At 39.6% G+C, this 14270-nt stretch overlaps 1 protein-coding gene across 2 annotated transcripts in view; it reads right to left on the bottom strand.

Moving 5' to 3' along the window:
- LOC137238021 (sterile alpha motif domain-containing protein 5-like) overlaps nucleotides 1-14270 on the bottom strand; it is an 801561-nt gene that overhangs the window by 177510 nt on the left and 609781 nt on the right. The gene's annotated exons all lie outside the window — the stretch shown is intronic.

The following is a 14270-nucleotide window of genomic DNA, read 5'->3' as shown; positions in this document are numbered from 1 at the left end:
AACTTACATGCCAGACTTCATTAAGATACTTCAAAATTTAATTAAGTTATCGGTTTACGGACAGACAGACGGACGGACATGGCTAAATGAATTTCTTTTTTCTACGATATTATTTTGATATATAGAAGTCTATATCTATCTCGATTAGTTTATGCCGTTACAGGAAACCGTTATGCGAACAAAACTGATATACTCTGTGAGCTCTGCTCAGCTGGGTATAAAAATATAAAGTAAAATAAAATCAAATAAAAACATAATATTAAGTAAAAAATAAAAACAAAACAATATAATAAAACGAAAAAAAAAAAAATTGAATTTATTTAATAATTTGCGAAAAATTTAAACAAAATGTCATCGGGACGGACAAGGCTGTCAAAGGCTGTTTCAATTATACCTTTTAAATCTCTTCAAAGCCTTTTATCCCGTAGATGGGATTCGAACCCGCTCTCCAACGATGATTGAAGTGTTACAAACGTATTCAGCCACGTAATATCTTAGTTGTTGTGTTTAAATGTTTCCCAAATTATTTGGATGAAAGATATCAAGAAGAAGCAATCAGCTAATGGGCTAGCTTCACCTTGTTCGGCATACGCAGCTTCGCAAGAGAAATTCAAAACTTTTCATTTCAGATATTTAATTTTTTTTTTAATTTAAAGGGACTTTATTTCAAACAGTAATGAAAAAGCTCTTTGCTTTAGTTATAAACTGTCTTACTGTTCCTTTTTTATTGCCGCCGGAATTCCCTACATCTTGTCAGTGCAAGTTTCTTGAAAATTTTGTGACTGTGACGCCAGCGTTGCCCTCTGACATGTCAGCCACACGGGATGCAAGGGGTTGTGTAGCGCAACCCTCTCGGAGCAATATATAGGTCCACCAACCCAATTGTCAACATCACCTACCCGCGGCGAATCCTGTTTTATTAGCAGACGAGTCTCTGTCGACCCCATGCTCCTCATGGAACTTGGGGGTGGGTTAGGAGGGATGGCCTTGAAGGTTTAATGCGGTCATATAAATCGTTCCCGAGATGGTCGGGCTAGTGCCTTAATGGTGTTTGGTTACCGGAACGTACCGGATCTATATCCGGCGAAGTACCATCAATATCGATAATACAACAACAACAACATGTCAGCCAAACCCGTATATCTCCAATTAGCGCGGACTGCTCTTGCATCGGTATATTCTACTTATGGAGAAAGCGTGCATACTGCTTTCTAATTATGTTAATTTTGGGTGACTCCCCCAAATATTGCGTTTGAAAATAGGGTCGAGAGTGATTCGCAGTTCCTCTGTCAGACACATGTCATTTACCCGCACGGTATAACACTCGACAAGTGTAGATCGTGATCTACTTATGAGGCCAAAAGTGTCATGTATGACTCCTATTCACTCATAAGGTATACTAAAATGAGCTCTAATCAATCGAGCATCCCAAGAATGGAATCTTATTTATTCCGCACTCAGGAATGAGCTCATAATGATTGTACACTATCCGAACTAGGACTTTCTCTTGTGAGTGAACCAATATTAGTACACTCGGAAATAGCTACTTGCGAACACTACCACTAGTGGCCGTTTCAACTCTGCCCGCGAAAGTTGAAGTTGTCGCCCTTGAACTTCAGCTTGACCTAAAACGACGAACCTATTCGAAAGTAACTTTAAAGCGTGGTACCGGAAAGTACCGGATCTGCATCCGGCGAAAGACCGTCAACATAGATAACACTCCCCAAAGCCTTCGTGGAGTGTCCTTATCGCTAAAACAACAACACATTAAGACAGGACAAAAGAGGGTATTTTTTTTTTTTCAAATTGCCACTTGGTAAGGATCACAGATTTACTATGTTTGAAGCCGTACTAAAAAGATCCAACCAGTTTGTCCTTGGTACACCTACAAGATTCAGTATAAAATATTTCTTAAGACCTCATATGCAATACAAAGATGGCTGATCCCACGTAAGACAGCCGAGTTTTTCCGCCTTATTTAAATATCTTCGCAGGCAATCCATCACCAGACAATGGGCTTTTTTTTTTTTTTTTTTTGCGGGGAGGCTGAAAAATGCCTAATGCACCATAATTGCTGCCGTCGCAGCAACCGTGTGTCCGTAGACTAAAAAACAGCCCCGTTCTGCAACCGTCGCCCACCCCGGCACCACTTTCGCATTACTTCAGGGTGGCGTTCCATATTTCTCATTTTTTAAGAGCCTACTGTTGTCCCTGCGTCCAGGTTCCCGCTATTTGCTATGACTGTCCATTTAATCGCCACTGCTTCGCATGCGCATTTCTCTGCGCTCCCTCTCAGCATCCATCAGGCGTGTCATTACTATAAATGCCATTTTGCTCACTGCAGTCCAGCACTCTTTCCTGTTGCACATATGTGATACTAAATTTCTCGTGGTAGGTTCCTCCCCAAAGACTCCATGCAAGGTGAGTCTTTCTTCGTGGAAACGGAGGCAGTAGAACATGTTCTGCGTTTTTCTACTCTTTGAAACCGCCATGTCCACTCATTATCTGCGTGAGATGGTAGTTCAGTTCGCCGTGCTTCCGCTCATTCCATTGAGCTACGTTCCAAACTAGTGTGAAAGTCGAACGCCCTTTACTCGAGGCCTCCCACCGTTCTTGCCACTTAGCTATTGTTTGTGCCCTTGCTCTTTTCTTGTCTTCTTCAGATGGTCGCTCGATATTAGTGTTATACAGATCGGCCATTTCGCTTGCCAGTAAGTCCACTGGGATTTTCCGGGTTAGAACCAGGATCGCGTTGTCGGACACCGTCCGATAAGCACTTGCTATTCTTAAAGAAGCAAGTCGGTACGCTGCTAATATATATTTTTGATGGGTCTGTTTAGATCCATACCACACTGGTGCTGCGTATAGTATTATTGAGCTGGTTACTGTGGACAATAGCTGACGTGTATCTTCGCTCGGACCACCAATGTTGGGCATTATTCGCATAAGTGAACCATTAACTTTGGTAATTTTCTCTCCCACCGCTCTGAAGTGCTCTTTGAAAGTTAACTTAGAGTCAATGTGCACTCCTAAGTATTTTAAGGAATCCTTTGAAGTGATTTGATGATCCCCGACAGTTAAGACTAACTCGTTCGCCGACCGTTTGGAGCTTACTAATACCACTTCCGTCTTTTGGCTAGCCAACTCCAGTCCTGTATTGGTCAGCCATTCCTTTATTCTTGCTACGGCGTCATTACATAATGCTTGAAGCAGGTCCAGTTTCTTGGCCACTACTACCACTGCAATATCATCAGCATATCCCACAAGACAAGACAATGGGCTATGGATTCGCATCTTTCCTAGCTATTTCATTAACGCCTTTGTTCTACAGCGCAGACACTGCTTCCTTCATGATCAAAGCAATTTCTAAGCGTAGTTTACCTCGTCGCCGTTTTCTATAGGAATCCACGACGATTGAAACCTTTCACCTATTGTCGCATTTTTTGCTAAAACCGGGCGCAATTCCTGCGAAGCAGTAGCTCGAGATCTTCGCATTCAAGGCCTTTTTCAGTCTCTAGACAGCATACGTGTTTATAGGTGCTCCAATTCCAAAGTTTTCTTCGGCGGCAACTCAAACTGTTCTACAGATAGGCTCGAACTGCTCATGCATTCCGCATGGTTAACTTGTGCTCTCAGAGAGCGCAAATTTGTGGGGATTTTAGCTTCGGCGGTTTAGTGATCCGATTCGCTGTATGTAACTCGAATCTTGCGCGCACCTAACGATTGTAGGCTTGATAGATTTTTTATTTTAGACTAAGTACCAATCTCACACGATCGCTAGTAGCCAATGATTTTATGGCCTTCCGTTGGTGATGCTTTAGATATTACGACATAAACTGGAGCTCATTGTTCCACTTACTCTTTGCATGGCACAATAAAACTCAGCCTAGACGAGAAAGTTAGAGCCTGATATCCTCTTATTCATGTCGTGTATATTTCCCCAAACCTCACCTCCTGAAAACACCGCCAGATGACTTCGATAGCAAATATTAAAATGGTGTACCGGCAGAGCACAACAGCAACACTAACAAAATACTGAACTAAGGCATGACGTGGCTGAATGCGTTTGTAACACTTCAACCATCGTAGGAGTGCGGGTTCAAATCCCACTCCCGGGAGAAAAGGCTTTGTAGAGATTTACAAGTTATAATCGAAACAGCTGTCGCCTTTTCCGTCCTGATGTCACGTTGTTTAAATTTTTCCCCAATTATTCAATAAATTATAAATTAAAAATTGATTCAAATAAATGTGTTCATACATTTAAAGCAATAAGGGCAACCCCCGCTTAACTCATACAAAATACTGAAACATTTTATATACAATTTCAATTTCATTTTGAGTTATCGCTGGACCACAATCATGTATTCCCTGGTTGGAAAAAGTGATGTTGTATATTTCGAAATGAAAATATACACAAAGTAACCACAGAATCCTGGCTAAATTATAAGCACACATACATACATAAATACACACATGACACAAAGACAAGCTTGTTCGATAACCTTACTAGTTGACTTTGAATTGTTAAGATTTTGGCATGAAGTCAAGAACATATGTACATATATACAACATTTTAGTAACGCATTGGTGGATTTGTTTGTGTACATGTATCTGTAAATGTCTGTGCAGTTTATGCGCTTTTTAACCATCAATTTACCTTCGTGCATTGCCTTTTGTGGTTGTTGTGGTTTGTTCTAAGCGCTTCATTTGATATACCAAATACCAAACGCCACATGCCACTTGCCACACATACCGTAGCTCACCTTAGCGGCAACATGCACACTGGCACTAACGTAACTACACACATCCATACATGCATACACACTACATTAAGTTTATTCAGCAAAAGAGACGTTCGGCTAACTTTTGCTGCCGACATCTCAGCAGTGACCTTGTTTTCTCTTGACAATTGCAGAATCGCTTTTGCAGATACGTCTTTTCAAGTATTTATGTATGTTCATACACGCTCACATATAATACTCTAAGTATGTGTATGTGAAGTCCACTTTCAAATTCAGTATGCTTAATGAACATTGCCGTTCTGCGGTTCTGCTGCCAAGATAGATTAAATATTTTGAAAAAGTTAAAACGGCTCTCAGTTCGTTGGTAATATAAAGTGTGGAACTAAACTTAATTTGGTGCAGTATTCTTCTACAAAAATATTATTAAAATTGCTAAACGTTTAGCTCAAGGCCAAGCCACAAAGAGTTTTCATCAATGTGTAAAATTTAAGCCAACAAGTTTAACTTGCTTTAACCAATTAAACATTTTTAAGTTGAATAGGAAGGTTATTCTAGGTTGAACCGGCCGGTCCGTGAGGACCTTGCACAAACTAAATGAGTCCATAGTGTTACCAGAAATTTGTTTTAGGACAAAACTGAAAAAAAAACCATCAGAAACCTGGGACTTATTAAAACGTAACTCCGATCTCTCGGCAAATACTATAAGATATCTACGACATAAGTTAATTGCTTCTTTTGGCTCTGACAGCTGTGCCACTCCTAATAGCAGAGTCTAAGCCTTGCGAGCGCAGTGAATGAACACATGTTTCCTCTTTCAAGTCGCGCTTCCTACATCTGCTGACACTGACAAGGCCTAATGTAAGCCTACGACTTATACCCAACTTTTACTACGACTTCTTATACCCGGGTACAGGTGTGGCCAGTAGCCTGTTTTGCCCGTTTTTTCTCATTTTTTCTGAGAAAAAAGTTATTTTTTTTAATGCAATGTTGTAGCTGACTGTCTTACGAACATTTTAAGTACTTATAAACATATATTTGTAGCCTGCTTCTAAGAATTGCGCGCATTCTAAGTTATCTCTAGGACGTCAATAATTTCTATTGTTGTTAGAATTTTTAGAATACAACCTTTTTCGCGCACTCTTAATTATTAGAAGAAGACATTATATTGTACCCTTGCTAGAATTTGCTGACAAACAACATTTGACATAATCCAACTACCTGGCAGGTAAGAAATGCTTCCAGAAACTTAAGGGTTGCAGCTATATAAACGGCAGTTTTGCGAGTTTATATTCATTGTAAAGCGTTCTTTTGAAGTGTGAAGTTGATTTATATTTGTGAAAATAACAGGTCAGAAAAAATTTAAAATATTACAACATGGATAGCAGAAGGAACATGGAATATTTGTCTTCGAATCAATATATGAGGTAAATATAAATAACTCAAATATAATTTCATAAATGGAATAAAAATTAATTATTTTTATATAGATTATCTAACGCTGAAAAAGAGCATAACATACACAACCTGTTTGACGAAATCTCAGATAATGAATTATTTTCCGACCCTGAAGGGGATGAAAGTGAACAAGTAGCAGTAGCAGATGGCGTGGTTGAACCGGATGTAGAAGACCCTGGTTACACAATTGACAATGCCCAGGTAGATTACGAAGAATCTGGCAATGAATCCGATGCTGAGGAGATTAGTTTGCGTGCAGCTGAATTCGTAGCACGTGATAGTGCCATATGGAGCTCACAGCCATGACTTGCACGCCAAACTAGGCAACAAAATATTTTGCGACAGCGAAGTGGGCCCGCAAGGTCAACTACTATTATGTCAGTAGTCAATACATATAAATGTTTTATGACTCCGGAAATGGTGGATAATATAGTACGCTACACCAACAAAAAAGCAGAAGCTACATATGCGGAATTAAACGCAAAACATCCAGAGGCGGATCCAAAAACATGGAAGAAAGTTACTTTGAGCGAAATGTATGCGTTCATTGGAGTGCTTATTATGACTGGGCTAACCGCAGCAATGCCGAATGTGCGGTTATAGGGTTTGACGATGGCAACACAGGGGCACAACGTTTGGTAACTGACAAAGCTGCACCAATATCCGAGCTGTGGACCATAATGAACTACAACTTTGAGCAGTCATATAAGTCAAGTTAATATCTAACGGTAGACAAGCAGCTTTTTCCATATCGTGGCCGCACCCGTTTCACGCAATACATCCCATCGAAACCGGCAAAATATGGCATCAAAGTGTGATGGGTATGTGATGCCAAAAACGCATATCCACTGCATGGACAAATATATACTGGCCAAGTACCTGCGGGACGGGAAACTAACCAGGGTGAACGCGTGGTCAAGGATTTAGTAAGCCGCTTTCATGGAAACGGCCGAAATATAACGACGGACAATTTTTTTACATCCCTAAATCTACTGGAAAGCTTGTCATCCATGAATTTGACGGCAGTTGGAACTCTGCGGAAAAATAAGCCCTACATACCAAAGGAGATGTTGGCACACAAAGATCGTGCAGAGAGGTCAAGTACATTCGGTTTTAGGCCCAACATATCCATTTGATCCTATGTGTCGAAAAAAAAAAGCAAGGCAGTTATATTACTATCATCAATGCATGACGATGATCACATTGGCGAAAGCAGCAAACCAGAAATGATCGAGTTTTATAACAAGACAAAAGGAGGAGTGGACGGGATGGACCAATTGCTTGGAGAATATATTTGCCAAAGGATGACAAAGCGTTGGCCGTTGTCCCTATTCTTCAATATGATTGATTTGACGGCATTGGCAGCGTACATCATATATTATGAGAATAATCCCAACATCAGATGCACCAATGCGAAGCATAAGAGATTTCTTCGCCAGCTCGCCAAGGAACTGTCTATGCCCATAATTGAAGAGCGGTCGGTGAATCAGCAAGTGATGCGGAACTTCAACACAAAAATTGCAGTCGCGAGTTTCATAAGTACGGCCTTGCAAGGAAGTGCTGACAATAGGCCATCAACGTCTGCAGCTGCTGGTGCAAAACCAAAGAAACAGCAGGTTGGAAGCTGTTTTCTCTGCTACATCCATGACCAACACAGAAGACGAACGCGTAACATATGTGCAGAATATGTCAGCGCCCAATATGCATACAGCATTCTTCAAATACATTTACATGTAATATTTGTGAAAATAATGAAGACAATTGAATAATTTCAATTTGTTTGCATATTTAGTTATAAGAAATAATCAATAAAATAATATTTTATAAAGAAAAAAAAATAAAAATTTTTTTCCCTTCAAAAAATGAGAAAAAACGAGAAAAAAGCTACTGGCCACACCTGTACCCGGGTATAAGAAGTCGTAGGTGTCAACTTTAAAAGCTTATATCTCATCTATGCATGGACCTAGCATGACAAATAAGATATCTTTAGCGATTTAGGAGATACATCACTCCAAAGTAGCTACTGGCCACACCTGTATTTGGGTATAAGTCCTAAGGTTAAAAGCCAGAAGGCAGTGTCTAGTAAGAATACCCATCAAAAACATACATCCACCTCTTTTAAATAATAAGAATAAATTTGCTAGTCTAAGGTTGTATGATCTGCAAAAGATCTTCGACACTTTGCAGCCTTGCGCTTGGTTCCACGCCTTTCATGCTTGGTCGATCATATGCAGCTCTCGCCTTCTTTCAACTTTGCCCAATCTGATGAGAACGCTTCGAGCGACGCATTTTGTCTAGCTAGCTCATTCGGATTTTTACCATTTCCATCTATTTTCACATGCATAGGGACCCAATATAGATGTATGTTTCTCCCTTACTTACTAACTTAATTGACCCTTAACCATTTAAACGGTTCTGGCCGCCCAGCAAGGTGCACCAGTCGCTTCTTCTTTGTGTTAACCGACGCAAAGTGGTTATTCCAAGGTAATTTAAATCGTTTTCCATTTGGTCCCTCCAGCGGAGAGGGGCCGCCCTTTTCCTCTGGTTCCGTAGGCGGGTTCAGATAGAAATACTTTCTGAGCTGGGAGCATCATTATTCACTCGTACACCAGGGATTAGCCAGCATAAGCCCCTGAGTTTTAATCCGCTGGACTAGGTTGATATCTGCGTAATGCTCTTAAATCTCATATCATAACGCGGCTTATGGAACATGATCTTCGTTTGCTGGAAAATGACTTTACTTTTTAATCCAAAGTAACATTTATTGGCAAGAGCGATTCTTCGCTGGATTTCAGAGATGATGTTGTTGTTTGTTTTAATGCAGGTTTCCAAATAAACAAAGTCTTTTGCCATTTCGAAATTATGGCTGCCAACAGTGGCGTGCTTGACAAGGAGGAAATTACGCCTTGTTTGATGGCAGCAAACAGAGTTACTGTATGACTGTTGCTGCTTACTGTTGAGGTGCCGTAGTATGTTGGTAGCGCGTTCCTCCCATCACGCGGAATGTCCTGGGTTCAGATCCCAGACAAAGCAACTTCACAATTGAGAAAGAAGTTTTTCAGTTAGAAAAACATTTTTTAAATTAAAACTCTTTTTAAAAATAAATATGCGGACATAAATAGGTGTGATTAATGTGTTCAAACTATGACTCATGAAACCGCAAACGCGACAATTATTCATATGCCTATACATACGTACATGATTACAATCGCAAATAGAGTATAATATTTTATTTATTGAATGGCAATTAATTCATTGTTTATGCCGAATGCTATTATTCAATTAATTTTTAATCAACTAGAAAATTCATATATTTATGTACATATGGTAGAAATAGTTTAGAATAAGAATCACTTATGGTGAGGAACGGTCAAGAAACGTTTTGCCTCCAAAGCAACTGCTTCACAGCCAGCTTTTTTTGAAAATTTTCATCAAAAAATATTTAAATATCATACCCCAAGATGATTAAAAACGTTCAAATTTAAAAGCATTTTCTGTTCGAAAATTAACGTATCGTCGGGAGAAAAATGTACCATAAATGTGATTATTCTTGAATAATCATTTATGATTCCTATTTCGAAACGCTTTTTATTCATATTTGATACCATTGTGAAATTGAGCTTTAATAGTTTTAGAGTAATATTTGACTGCTTTTCACAGTCATTTTCTGATCATATGCGTGAATATATTTCAATCGTTTAGGTTGAGATTTTTGAATCATTTTTGAATGCCATTACAATGCTTTTATTCTTCATATGTCATTCAAAATAGGATACTACGTAATAATCTTATTTCATCAGGGGAAGAGAGCATGTGAAAGTGAGCTTTTCGAACCACAGCTAACTCGCGAACAAACTTGACCGATATACACCTGCGACTACAACATCCAACATCATCATTATCGTCTGCATCTTAAAATACGGATACGATACGGGGTGTTGAAGCCTATCGGTATGTCAAGATAGTTTCACTTACCTGGGGTTCAAATAGCTCACAACCTATGTATTGACCAATCATTATGTATTTTCTGGGAAGCTGAAGGGGAGAAATGGTTAGGGAAATCTTCGTTCACGAGCAGCATTACATTATTTTTGTTTTAAAGAATATCTTTTGCATAAATAATAAAATTCTTAGCTTCATGATTGAAAAAATATGTGTATGTGAAAAAAATAAAATTTTTAGTGAAAAGTAAAATTTCAACAAGTATAAAATTCATTATTCAGCCAACAAATATATTCATAAAAGATTCAGAAAGCTGAATGAAAAATGATTTAAATTTTTGATCACCTAAAGTAAACACATTTGATTCAAATATGATTCCAAAATGTGATTCAAAAACTATATTCAGTTTTTGATCATCAAAGGTAATCAAATTTGATTACCCTTTTTGTTTGGTTTTTATGAAATATTAAAATGTCATCTTCAAAGGACTTCAAAAATGGTTCCAGAAAGTGATCGAAAAATGCCCTTCGGGTTTTGATCATCAAAAGTATTCATATTTGATTATTTTTTTGTTCAATTGTATGATAACTCATTATTAAGTCAGAAAGAGGAATCAAATTGTATTTATATGGGAAATTCAAAATTTAATTATCTAAATGCTGAGTTGGTTGGAGATGGAGTTTGGTTTAAAGGCATAACAAGATCCTCCATGTCCTGCATGGTCATTTCATTACCGAAATAATAGCTTAGTAGCTTAACACGAGTACCTTGTCTATTCGCCTGTATAGCAAGAGCACAGGGAGTATACTCATTAGAGCACTGCTCAGATATGCACTGCACTTGCTAAGAATCTGATTTGTCATAGGTTACCAATGGGTACGCTTGACAACTTTTCTTCTATGCACCCTGGAAAAGTGATGACAATGACTTAAGAATGTGTACTAGGCTCTTGATCCAAGTTCGATGGCTCGCGTTTCCTGTTTTCAGGAAGAAATAACAATCGTAGGGCTTTACTTATGCCGTTTTTCCAATTATGATACCACTGTAGGAGCTAGAACTCCGCTGTGTTTAAATGTGCAGCAATTTGAACCAATTTGTTCATTTAGTGTATCACAGAATGTCTCCATTTGCAGCAGAGCCAAGATCAGCTAGTCATTCAATGACATCCCTTTCCAAACATTCCGTACGTGAACTAGTCACAGTAGGGCTTCTTTAGAGAAACTGATGGACTCTTTGTATCTCATTTTCGTATCTACAGCTCCAATATAAATAATTTTTTTTTTTTAATTTCCATTCGGTGCCGTGCAATTCCATCAGAAGTAAATAATGGACTTTAGTAAAGACGTTTAGGACTAATAAGAAATAAGTTATTTTCTTATATATGCGGAACCAAGTGTGTCTGATGTATGGTATTACTCTTCTTAATGAAAGCAGACGCAAGCCAGCATTTGCACGCAGCTAAAAGAGAACAAGTCTCTCTCAGCTGATTAAACTCGGTTTAGTAGCCTTCCTTGTTAGCTCTCTAGCTCGCAGCCCAGGTCTCAAGTATAGGTCATTTAGCGGCCATCTGCAGTCCGTTGCTAACTTCGATTAAGTTTTCTGGCTCTGGAGGGCTTGTAGCGTTGCTTGACTCTCCGATTGAATTGCCACGGCGGGTATGGCATTCATAATTAGAAGGCAACGAGCGATCCTTTTTTTAGCTGTTACCTGAATGACGCTAAATTGCTTTAGTAGCTTAAAACTTAAGAATAGGATTGTCAAACCTTCTAAGAGCTACACAGTCCACGTTGACATATTGCTTGAAGAAATTCTTGAAGACAGCCAAGGACTGCAGGTTTTAATAAAGATATCGTCCCATCTATGTTTCTTTGATAATATATATAGATATAGTGAGGAACTTGATAGAACTTGATATCGAGAGAAAGAGTCGATGTGGCGTAATCTAAATAAATTCAGGAATGGACCCGAAAACACTTTAATGGTCAAATCTAATGTGACTCTACTACTACCCACATTGACATATGGTTTGAAGACGGCCAAGGACTGCGGTTTTTAGTAGAAGTATTGAATATAAATATTATATTCGGCCCAACCGCATTAAAAGTTACTTACAGTTTAGCGTACATTTCTATCGAGAGGATGATGAAAATGACTTCTAGAGTCTTTGTGGTGTGGTGCGGCCGGCCTTGATGTAAGCTTTGAGGATGAGTGCGGATAACTGACAGTCCCAATTAAATTGGGCGAGATAAGGAGAAGAAGAGTGTGGCACATGCTCGACCAAGCAACAAAGGCGTAGAACCAAGCGCGGCACTGTAGAGTATCGAATGTCATGTGTAGGTCTTGCAACCTAAGATTTTAGGTTATGACTCCAGCTATTACGAGTGGCATAGCTATCAGATCTAGAAGCAGGAACTGGCACAGATCCTAGAAAGATTCTACTTTTCGCCAAGAGGACTTAGTTATTTTATAACATAGGTCATGGTTTTTGGCAGGGTTTTCCAGTTTGGTCTGGTCTATGAAATCATTCAGTCTATGTGAGGTTCTCATGAATTGGCCAGTTCAACCCAACCTAACCTAAACTGCTAGAGAATATACCCGGGAGTCTAGGTTAGGTTGGTTAAGAGGGCGTGCGTGGGTATTACCCCCACTTCCACTCGGAGACATTTTTGTCCATTGTGAGTGCCCTCAGTAAGTGCAGGGTGGAGGCACATTCGTTTAACCTCATTACCTCCCAACCTTTGCCGGGCTGTCAAAGAACCGTGAGCCAAGAAATCTCAGTCTTCTCCTTTGAAGCTCCAGGCATCGGTAGAGAAAGTGGTAGGTCGACTCCTCGTCCTCGTTATCCTGACAGCTTCTGCAGAGGGAGCTAGTTGGTATTCGCCACCGCCGTTGCATTGGTGCGATAGCACAATGACCTCTGATGACACCCGCAAGCACCCTCACTGCGGATCTGTTCAGTTTGAGAAGGAAGCTGGTGCCTTTCCTATCTAAACATGGCCATAAGGACCTTGAGACTTTGTAGCAACCATTTTGGTCCATATCAAGTCCGTTGCCATGATCTGATATTCCTCGATTCTCCCCAGGAGATAACTCAGCGGTGGTCGGACGGAGCTATCCACCTCAATTTCATCCAAATCGGAACTTTTCCTAGCCATCTTATCTGCTAGTTCATTTCCTTCAATACCGCTGTGCCCAGGGACCCAGCAAAGAGAGACATTGAGATGACTTATAGAAGCCAGCGAGGCTCTACACCTCCGCACGATATCCGAATTTATCATTGCTCTTAAGGCGGATTGGCTGTCAACAAAGATTGTTAGATTGTTAAGTCGGTATCGGAGACCAGACTATCTTGAAGCAGCTTTGCTGTTCTCTCTATGGCATAGACCTCGGCCTGGAATACACTGCATGAGTCAGGGATTCGGAATGATTGTCGTAACTGTAGATGTGTTGAGTACTTCCCAGCTCCAGTTCTCTTTTCCATTCCGGAGTCTTACTGGTGATCTATATTAGCAGCTACCTCCAAAACAAGTTTTATACCAGAATCCATTAGAGGCATGAATTACATAACGTCTAAGCTTTGCTCCTCATATATTGACGGTTAAGTCAAATTCAAAAACAGCACCTAGGAAGACATAATCAGCTTTTGTACACTTTTTAAAGCCCAGATTATTACTATAACGTTTGCCAGTCAAGAAGCAACCAAAGATTTAAAAAAAAAAAACAACTTCTAAGCTGCCCCTCGAAAACATAATTTTCCTTAAAAATTTTTGTAAGTCATACTCTTTCACAGCAGGACACTCCCTTTTTCACAGCCAAGCCCTTTCTATGTATTCGACAACTGCGATGTTAATGATTTTTTAAGAAAGACCACTGATGACACCAAAGAGGTTAGCATAAGGAGCATCTAGCAGGTATCATTTTCCGGGTCCTGGTTGCCCAAGATTTTACAGAGTATCTGAATAAGAATTTTATTGACTAGTTAGCAAATCTAGGCCTTTCCTGAAGTCGAAATTATACACAGCAAAAGGATGAAAGTTACTATGTAAATAAAATCGCTGATAAAAACTGTTGAGAAGTGGTCTCTGTGACGTTGAAAGGTAGCCATCCAGGCGTATAGCCTTGGAGTACTCT

Source organism: Eurosta solidaginis, chromosome 1, assembly GCF_040869045.1.
Source record: "Eurosta solidaginis isolate ZX-2024a chromosome 1, ASM4086904v1, whole genome shotgun sequence".
Taxonomy (NCBI): Eukaryota; Metazoa; Arthropoda; class Insecta; order Diptera; family Tephritidae; genus Eurosta; species Eurosta solidaginis.
Note: the sequence above shows the minus strand (reverse complement) of the source record. Positions and strands in the feature narration are given on the sequence as shown.